This window comes from Hipposideros armiger, unplaced genomic scaffold, assembly GCF_001890085.2.
Source record: "Hipposideros armiger isolate ML-2016 unplaced genomic scaffold, ASM189008v1 scaffold_443, whole genome shotgun sequence".
Lineage (NCBI taxonomy): Eukaryota > Metazoa > Chordata > Mammalia > Chiroptera > Hipposideridae > Hipposideros > Hipposideros armiger.
Genome location: NW_017731793.1, coordinates 1,583,228 through 1,593,271, shown reverse-complemented (window position 1 = coordinate 1,593,271; position 10,044 = coordinate 1,583,228). Strand labels below are relative to the sequence as shown.

Below are 10,044 nucleotides of genomic sequence, written 5' to 3'. Positions count from 1 at the left end.
GGGGAAGCTCGGAGCCCCGATGAGACCTTCCACAAAGCTCGGCTGCCAGACTGTGCAAGAAGTTATGCTTCCCTGCCCTGGGCCCTGGGTCTAGAGCCGAGAACTTGGCTCCCTCAGAAGGCAGCTGGCCTTCCGTTGGGTGGCTGGTCTCTCGGCAGCTGCGCAGCTGCGTTTCTGCTTTCAAGCCCAACCATCTATATACCACTGTGGGGGGAAGGACTGCTGACACTTTCATTAAAGTTACCTGAGACTACTTGGCCTTAGTGGTGATTGCTGCATGAAAAAAGAAAAACCATGGTCAGTGCCTGTGTGATGGGGGTTAGGGGTGGGCAGGCAGCAGAACTGGAAGCAGCAGGTGGAGTGAAGGGCCTGGGTGCTTAGGAAGCCTCCCCGAGGGTAGTAAGCATGCTGCTATGGAGCATTAGGACACACAGGGCAGCAGCAGTCACTCCAAGGAGCTTAAGCTTCCAGCCATCTGGTTTGGGAGAGCAGGCAGAGGCGGAACCAGTCGTGCCAAGCCCAGGGGCAGGGAAGTCTCCAGCCACACCCAGCCTGGCCCTGCAGAGCCCCTCAGTCATAGTGGTTTCTGCTGGGACCAAGGTTTAGTGGTGCTGCCTGGTCTGGCCTTTCTGTTCCCTGCACGCATGGTCACTTAACAGCCACCACCCGCCTTGCACAGAGTATTTGTCCCCTAAAAGGCTGTAATTACTCTCTCTATCCCTACCTTCCTGGTCCTGCTTGAAGACCTTAAAAAAAAATCCTATTGCATCTATTTTTACTAGGAGTTGATATTTCAGGCAAGAGCTGACTGTCTCCAAGAGCAGAGCCCAGGCCAGTGGTGTGGCCCAGGGAACAGGACCATTCACTGCTGCCCAGACTCTAAGATGGTTACACCTCAAAGAGCCCCCACAGGCCTCTTAGTCCAATCCCTTTACTTGATAGATGGGTCAACCGAGGCACACGCCTCTACCCAGCATCCAGAGCTGGTCAATGAACAGCTGCTGGGATCTTGGTGTCTTGATGGCCCCCCCCCCCAAGCTCACTCCCTTTCTGCTGGACTAGACGCAGCCAGACCACTACACGGGTCTGGACCTGGCTGTGTTCATGCGAGCCCGTGGGCTGAGGCCTCCTGGTGTCTCGCACGTACACACTCTGGGCAAATAAAAGACACGATGTATAGAAATTAGAAGAATTTTTTTATCTGCCCCCGAAAGAATGCCCCGATTGCTTTAAAAGGAAGTGTTTCCACGGACTAATGGTGGACTGTCACAAAGAGCTCTGGAAAGAAACAGAAAAGCTGAGGGGGTGACAGACACACCCAGCTTTTGAAGAGGCCCAAATGGCCTCCTGGAGCCTCTGCCATGTGTCCGCAGGCAGGATTGGGGCTGAGAATCATCCCTGGGTGAGAGGGAACTGTCCCACCCTGGAGGGTGTGCAGGTTAGAGCTCAGTGTGACCAGGAGAGAGCCATGCATCACCCCAGTTCTTCCAGTACAGAAAGGCCAGCCAGGGCCATGACAAACAGGCACCCATGTAAATGTTCTCCTAGAAGACAGGGCCCTGTCGCATCTATCAGACGTGTTCAGATTGGAAAGGAAACCAGCTGCTTCGGGAGGCTGCTTGTCTAAGAGCTCCCAAAAGAGGTGAGCCGAGTGCCCTAAGCCAGGCAGCTGGCTGGACATCATGCAGCCATGTGTCCTGAGAAAGGCCTCATGGCTTCTCTAGCCAGTTCAGCTAAAGCAACGAGGGTTCAGTCCACACACCAACTACTCTGTCCCTCGCCTGTGGGTGGAACTGGGCAGGCCTGACCACTAACCCTCCTTAGGGTTTTCACTCTGGAAACGAGCCCGGCAGCTAGATACGTGTAGGTTCAAATGGCCAAAGAGGGGCCTAAGGAGTGGGGACTAAACACGCTAAGGTCCTGAGTAGCTGCCAGCTGAGCTGCCACCAGAAGAGGAGTCACCAGACCAGGGGACTCCCCAAGGGCTCCAGGAATTGAATAACCACTTTTGAACCCATGGCACAGCTCCTGGGGCCAGCATGGGAAATCCAGACCCATCCAGAGGGAAGCAGATGATGGAACTGCTTATTTAAATATACTACCATTTAAATTACGGGATGAGTGCTGCCTTGCTGGGAGGTACTGATGGTTCCCCTCCCTGGGTTTGCTGCCTTGACTCTTATCTGTGGCTTCCTAGTGCCCAGTGAGCCCAACCTCCCCTGCCCTGCCGCTGGGCTCCATTTTCTGGTTTCTATTTTCTGAAAAGATTTACAATGCAGAGGGCGTGGTGATCAGAAGCTCTTTGGAACAAGCTAAGGCGTCTATGACCTTTGTGTTCTCCACTAGACAAACACTCCTGAGCTGCATTTCCCAAGAAGTTGCTGTCATCTGGTAACCAGGAAAAGACACCTGGGGCTCCTGGACAGTGGGTGGTGGCTGCAGGATGTCGTCCTCCCCGGCAGGCTGGCCTCTGGCCTCTGTTTGAGCCTCAGCCCACCTCATTCTAAACCTACCTCCTGGTGATGCCACCTGGGTGCCAGAGGACAGCAAACCCCTCTCCTGCCCAGCTGGCATTACCCTTCCTGGCTACCCTGGAGGTTCCCGGATCCCACCACTCCGTGGCTATTATGAACTGAATTGCGTCCCTCCACCGAATTTGTAGGTTGAAGCGTTAACCCCAAAGGGGGCTGTATTCAGAGATAGAGCCTTTAGGGAGGTAATTAAAGTTAAATGGAGGTCCTAATCCGAAAGGACTGGTGTCCTTATAAGAAGAGGAAGAAACACCAGGGATATCTCCTCTTCTCTCCCCTCCCCCCTTCCCCTCTCCTTCCCTTCCTTCCTTCCCCTCCCCTCCCCTCCTCTTTCTCTGTCTCTGCATGCACACAGAGGAAAGGCCACTTGAGGACACAGTGAGAACGTGGCTGTCTGCAAGCCAGTAAGAGAGGCCTTAGCAGGAACCTACCCTGATGGCACCTTGACCTTAGATTTCTGGCCTCTAGAACCGTGAGAAAACAAATGTCTGTCAGTTCAGGCCCCTGGTCTGTGGTATTTGTGATGGCAACCTGAGCTGACTAGTACAATGACCTTTGGCTTTCCAACCCCTGGGTGTGGAACCAAGCTTGGAACCCAAGTCCTCCCGTTGCTCCTCCATGTTCATGACCCTCTTAGAAGGATCCCACAGTATTGATTGACTACACAGAGGGCAGGGGATTGTCACCTCTGTCATCCAGGCCACATCAGTGAGTTTCTCAGACAAACACATTCCATGTAGCCTCCTCCTCTGTTAACTCGAATCTCTCCCAATTCATGGTCATTCAGAGGGTCCTCCAGGTGACCTAACCGTAGACATAGCCCAGGCATGTCACATGCAGGGTCATCTCATGTTTCAGCCCATGGACTTGCTTATTTCATCGTAGAGGTTCCCCAGGCAATGTCACTCTTTGGGGTCCCAAAGTTCTATGAGCAGCCTCTCCCCACCCCCTCAGCCACTCAGTCTGAAGCGCCCCCCCCCGCCTCATCATTCTGAGGCCCCAACTCAGGGTCTTGGCCTGAGCTTCCCAGGCCAAGCAGGTGAGGAGCAGTAGTGTCTAAGAGGTTGGGCAGGACTGACCCAAAAACGAGGTAGGGGTGGCAAAGCCTCGGGGTACAGAGGATTTCTTAACCCACGATGGAGCAATTTCAAACTGGGAAAGAAGGCTGGCTGCTGGAAGGATTGGTGTGCCCGAAAAGGGCGTGCGTGCTATGGCTGTTGGCCTGGGTGGTGTATAGCCACCGCTCTCAAGATGTTCAGAACTGAAGCCACGTGCCTGTCCCAGCTGGACCATGTGATCCCTAAAGCTGGCTCATGGCCATCATCCCCTCTGTTTCTCCTTGTGAGAGCATCCCCATGTTCAGACAATCCAAGGCCTTTCAAAGGGGAAGTGGCTATTCTATGATCCCTGTCATGGGTAAATGGTGTCCCCCCCGCCCCCCCAAAAAAAGACATGTCCACTTGGAGCCTCATCATATGACATTGTTTGGAAAAGGGTCTTTGCAGGCATCATTAAGGTAAGGATCTCAAGATGAAATCATCCTGGATTGGTGTGGGTCCTAAGGCCAATTATGAGTGTCCTTGCAAGAGGCAGGAAAGGCACAGAGACACACAGGAGAAGGCCATATGAAGATGAAGGCTGAGACTGAGGTGTTGCGTCTACCAGACAAGGATCGCCAAGGATTGCTGGCAGCCTCCAGAGGCCAGGAGAGAGGCATGGAACACATTCTCCCTCAGAACCTGCAGAAGGAACCAACCCTGCTGACACCTGGGTTTTGGACTTCAGCCTCCAGAACTGTGAGAGACCCATTTCTGTTTTTTTAAGCTACCCAGTTTGTGGTCACTGGTTATGGCAGCCTTAGGAACTAATACAGTCCACCCAGCTAGTAAGACAAGACACTATGGCCAGATCCTGGTTCTCCAACTCCCACTGCTGTCCTCCCACTGGCAAATACGTTCCTGCTCAGAGCATGGATTGGTCCCTCTTGTGTCTGGGGCCAGAGACCGAAGGGCTGGGGTTGGGGGTGGGGAGACAAACACAGGGGTCATCTCCACACACCACACCTAATCCAGCCTGGGGGCCTTGGCTTCTGTCCTCCAACTTTGCCCACAAAAGGCCCTGAGAAAGCAGAGAGCATCTCCTGTCCCCTCAACACGTTGGCCTCGGCCTTTTCCCCACCTCTGCAAACATAACCCTCCTCTGCTCAGAATCCCATTACTTCTGCCCGTAAACACACTCAGTTCATTTCTTGCTCCCAGAGCAAGAGGGAAAGAAGAAACAGCCCTTTTTTTTTTTACCTCTCCAGTCTCCCTAGCTATAGCCCTTCATTCTTCTCCACAAAGCTCTTGGGAAGGGCTGCCTATCCGCAGTCACACTCTTACCGCCCATTTGCTTTATGTCCAGGTCAGCCTGGCTCTGACAGGAAGTCCAGGGCCCTATGTGACCAAGCCGATAGTCACTCCCAGCACTGACTGCCTCTGACACAGCTACCTGTCCCTCCGGCTGGCCCCCCTCCCCCTGGCTGCTGCAACAGGCATGACCTGCTGACCAGTTTTAAATGAGTTTCCCAGGGTGGTTTTATGTTTTCTCAATAGGTTTGTCTCCAGATCTTTCTAGAACCTCTCTAAACTGCCTTCAGGTTTTCCCGCAAAAGCAGTGTTATTTACTTGGAGCTGTCCTTTGAGTTCAGAACAGGATGTTGATGCACTGTTATCCCCCTCTTTTTACCCATTTACTTAAAATTTCCCCAGAGTGAAATTTACCCTCAAAGGGGAAATTTTTCCAAAAGGGCTGCAAGTCCTGAAAATGATTCTCAAAGGGGAGATGCAGGCAAGTTCAGAGCCTTGGGATGTGTGCAGGATTTCCAGGAGGCTCCTTTGCAAGCGGAGCAACACCAGCTGGGGTCGTATACCTAGGATTTAAAGGCCAAATCTTAGAAGACTAACTTAGCTCTCTGAGCCTCACTTGTAAAACAAAGACTCCATTAGACACTTAAAACTGGGAAGTGCCGGACACAGGCCGATGAATATTATGTAAGCCTCAGGCATATTATATTGGAATCCCTTTATCTGACTAGTCCCTGCTCTCCCGTGTCCCCACCATGATGGTCCCCAGTACTGGGTGGAGTCAAAACATGCAAGCTAGACAAGGGTTATTGCTTTCAGGGGATGGGGACCTAGACACTGGGAGATGATGAGAAGAACCATGTCCTGAGCCCTTATCACATGCCAGGCCCTGCCCTTGGGATGCTTACGGTCTCCAAGTCACTAAATGACACTAAGCGCATCATTACTGTTTATTAGCCATGCGATTGCCATGTGCCAATGGCTTTGAAGAGAAGTGTGATGTGCAGAGGACACTGGAAAGAGTGGGGACCTGTTATTTAGTCCCCCAAGACCCCTGACTGGTATGGGAGCACTGACATTGTTCACAGAAGAACTGGAGGCACAGAGAGGTTGAGGATATATGCTCGCTGTCACACAGCTAGTGGCTGTCTGAGCCAGGGTTTGAGCTCAAGCCCGAGGACCCACAAAGCAGGCACAGAGAAGCACTGGCTCACCACTCCCTTCTCGCTGGCCTCAGTTTCCCTAGATGTGACATAAGAGGGTCTCATGATGTCTGATCTCTGTAGGCCATGAGGGAGGGTTGATGCCTTGTTCAGAGTTACCCTGTTCCTGTATCTTTTCTGGGCCACCTGCAGTCCATCTGGGCATCCCAAGGAACTTCTGGGGATTTAGCTGTGGTCACAGGGCACATGGGTTCCTCCCAATGTGAGCAGCATGGCTGTAGGAGACAAACAGCCCATCTCTGCTTGCAGACACATTATCACTTGGCTGACAGCTGTACATTTCCGGGGACCCAGTGCTCCCCTGGCTCCAGGGGAGGCATGTCAAGAATCCCAGCTTGATGTCCTGGTACTCTGAGCTGATGGCTTGCTAACTGTTGGGAACAGTTGTTTTCTGATTAAAACTTGGCCTGCAGCCCCTGCCTGTCTGGCTCCTCCAGCTGTGGTGCAGAGCAGCTGGGCCCGAGTGGGGCCGTCAGTGACTGGGGTGGGTGTCAGGATGAGCTGAATGCATCATCGGGAAACCAGAGGCACTGAGCTCAAGGGCGCTCAGTGGGGTGCGGGGCTCAGCCCATCTCAGTGGTGCTGAGACCCTAGCATTGCAGGGCTAGCATGAATGGAGGCGATCAAAGCGTCCCAAACCCTGCCACTTGATAGCTGTGGCCAGGTGGAGTCTGGGCCCTGGGAGGAGCTCACACACTGATAGACGGCCTCCTGCACAGGCAGTCGGTCACGTGCTCCAGACCCCCTCCTGCTCCAGGCCTGCTCCTTCTGCCCCTCCAGTTCTTGGGAGCCAGGGAGGATGATCAGGTACAGGGGACAAGGCAGGGGTGAGGCTGATGGGACCGCACAGATGCCAGCACTGAAGCCTAGCCACAGACTGGCATGAAATCCAGACAATTCTGTGTGCCCCACCCTCAGATCTGTCTCCTCCCCTTTGACGCCATCACCATCTCAGACCTCCCAGCCTCCCCTGTCCCCAGAACTATGAACAGGTCCCCTGACTGCTAGGGCTGCCCTCCCCATCCTGTGCATGCCACCAAGCCAGTCTTCTTAAAGATGATCTCACAGCATGTCACTTCCCTGTCCTACAGCTACAGTGACTGGCCCCTGTCCACACTATAGAGCCCAAGTTCCAAGGCCTGGTGGGGAAGCGGTCTCTGCTCTGCCCCCACCCTCACCCTCACCTTTGCATGCACAGCCGTGCCCCCTGCTCTGCCCTGCGCCTTCAGTCTTTGCTCCCTGAGGAGGCCCTGTCTGTCTTCACTTCCTTGCTCTTCCTCTACTCTCCCTGCTGTGCCCTCTCCTTATGGAAACCCTACTCAAATGCCACCTCCTTCAAGGATCGGCTGATTTCTCCAGGACACCTTAGCAGCATCTCACCTGCCACCTCAGACAGACAAGGCTCTTAGAGGCTCCCTAGTCTGGTTGAAGCCATCTCTTCCCCCTCCCCAGCCTAGGGCACAGGGGCGGGTTCCACAAGCCTGTTTGCAGCTCAGAAAACTTCAGCAGCCTCCTGTTTGGTGGGCAATGGCTCTTACGCTTTGGAATTTCAATGGTGGAAAATTCAGTTTAGTGGTTTGGCTCATTAAAAGTACTTTGCTGTGTACAAGAATGTTCATAGGAACTTTATGCCTAACGTTAAAAAGGTAATTTTTTTTAAAAGTAAAATATAAAATAAATGTGTATCAAGAAGTTCTCTTAGGGCCGGCCGAGTGGCACATTGGTTAAAAGCTGGCTTGGGATGCCAGAGGGCCCCAGTTCGGATCCCACATATGAGGGCTAGTGACACTGCCCTCTACAGCTAAGATGCTGAACAACAGCTCGACCTGGAGCTGGGCTGCCATGAGTCGCTGGCGACAGCGTAGGCTGCAACCCCTGCTGCAGTGGGTTGCCATGGGCTACCGTGTGTAGCCAGCAGCCAGCGTGAGCGGCCAGCAGCTGCAGTGAGCGGCCGTCCAGAAGCCGGCGACTGATCTGCCTCGCCTGGGAAGAGCACAATGATGGTGCCAACTTGGGCCAGTGAAGCAACGTCCTCCACAACTAGACTGAAGAACAAAAGGACAGCAACTTGTCTGTTCCCCTTCCCCCAATTCCCCAGCACTGTTCCCATCTCAATTCCCCAATTAAAAAAAAAAATTCACTTAACTCCTTAAATGAAGGGACCAGTAAAATGTTACCAACAGTTCAAAGGAGAATTCAAAAATCAGACACATTTGTAGATCAAAAAAATTGAAATAAACTTGCAAATAGAAGCAAAACTGGCTTTTCCACTGTGGGGAGGGTTGTCCTCAGATAAGAATTATTTGCATGTCCCTAGAAAAGAATCATTTACATTGACATTAGTTTTCTACAACTTATAGAGTATAAAATAGCTCAAAGACAAGAAAAGGGCCAGAGCCCCCACAGAATCAGAATGATAACCTAGAAGGGTGTGTTCCAGGGATGCATAGCTTTCCATTGGAGACACCAGGACTCTATTTTGCTTCATCCAACTTTCTTCCTACCAATAGTTTATAACTTGAGACAACCCAAATGTCCATCAATAGAAGAATGGATAAACCATGGTATGGCAAATTCATACAATGGACTACTACACAGCAACCAAAATACTATTCATTTTGCCACAGACACATGCAACAAGATAGACAACTCAGTGTAATGTTGAGTGAAATAAGGCAGAACACCCTCCCCCCAAAATAAATACTTGTAGTAGGCTGAACAATGGCTCCCAAAGATATCAGGTCCTAACCCGTGGAACCTGTAAATGTTGCCTTATTTGGAAGAAGGGTCTTTGCAGATGTGATAAATTCAGGATCTTGTGATGGGGGAATCATCCTGGATTATCCAAACAGGCCTTCCATGCCATCACAAGTGTCCTTATGAGAAAGCATCAGAGGGAGATTTCACATACCCACCCACAGAGGAGAAGCCATAGATGGAGGCAGAGATTGGAGTGATGCAGCCACAAGAGAAGGAACACCAAGGAATGCAGACAGCTCGCAGAAGGTGGAAGGGGCAAGGAATGCATTCTCTTCCAGAGCCTTCAGAGGAAGCTCAGAGCTGCCGGCGACACCTTGATGTCCGACTTCCAGTCTCCAGAACTGTAAGACAATACATATCTGTTGTTATAAGCCACCAAGATAGATGTAATTTGTTACAGCAGCCCTAGGAAACCAATACAATATGATTCCTTTTATTTAAAGTTCAAAATCAGTCCATACTAATCTTGAGTTAGATGTCAGAATGGTGGTTATCTTTGAGAAGGATGTATTATTGGGGGAGGGGGTAAATGGGGGAACTGCTAAAGTTCTTGTTTTTGAACTTCACTTTTTATATTTCATTGAGTCATACATTTATTTTGTGCCCTTTAATATATATATATAAAAAATATCTTTTAATGGTGTCTGTTGCTTGTCAGTAGCAAATGGGTGATGGCAGGTGCCTGGGACTAGGCAGTTCTGTTCTGTTTCTGCCACTTGCTATCTGGGTGGTCTTAGGCAAATGAAATAACCTCTTTGAGACTCAAATTTGTCTTCTGTACAGTTCTTACAGGGTTGGCATGAGGATTGAGTGATGTTGAGTTCTCTTTGAACTGTAAATGCCTAGACAGATATAACATTAATGCCCTTCACATTTACCAGGCTTTTTTTTTTTTTAAGATTTTATTGGGGAACTGGGAGAGGGGAACAGTGTTGGGGAATCGGGGAAAGGGAGCAAACGAGTTGCTGTTCTTTGGTTCATCAGTCTAGTTGTGGAGGACGTCGCCTCACTGGCCCATATTGGTATTATCATTACGCTCTTCCTGGGTGAGGCAGATCAGTCGCCGGCCTCTGGACGGCCACTCACAGCAGCTCTTGGCAGCTCACACTAGCTGCTGGCCGCTCATGCTGGCTGCTGGCCACACATGGTAGCTTATGGCAGCCCACTGCAGCAAGGGCTGCAGCC

The 10,044-nt window shown here is 51.4% G+C and overlaps 1 long non-coding RNA gene across 3 annotated transcripts in view; it reads right to left on the bottom strand.

The window, feature by feature from the left end:
- Positions 1-10,044, bottom strand: part of LOC109394883 (uncharacterized) — a 14,089-nt gene that overhangs the window by 1,337 nt on the left and 2,708 nt on the right. Inside the window, exons 2-3 of one of the 3 annotated variants that reach the window (XR_002126538.1) lie at positions 9,015-9,200; positions 8,277-8,412 (exon numbers count right to left, since the gene is read on the bottom strand). This is a non-coding gene — a long non-coding RNA (uncharacterized LOC109394883). Of the gene's footprint in view, positions 1-8,276; positions 8,413-9,010; positions 9,201-10,044 lie in introns of those variants that run through there. The other 2 variants (XR_002126539.1, XR_002126537.1) reach the window with 2 other exon arrangements.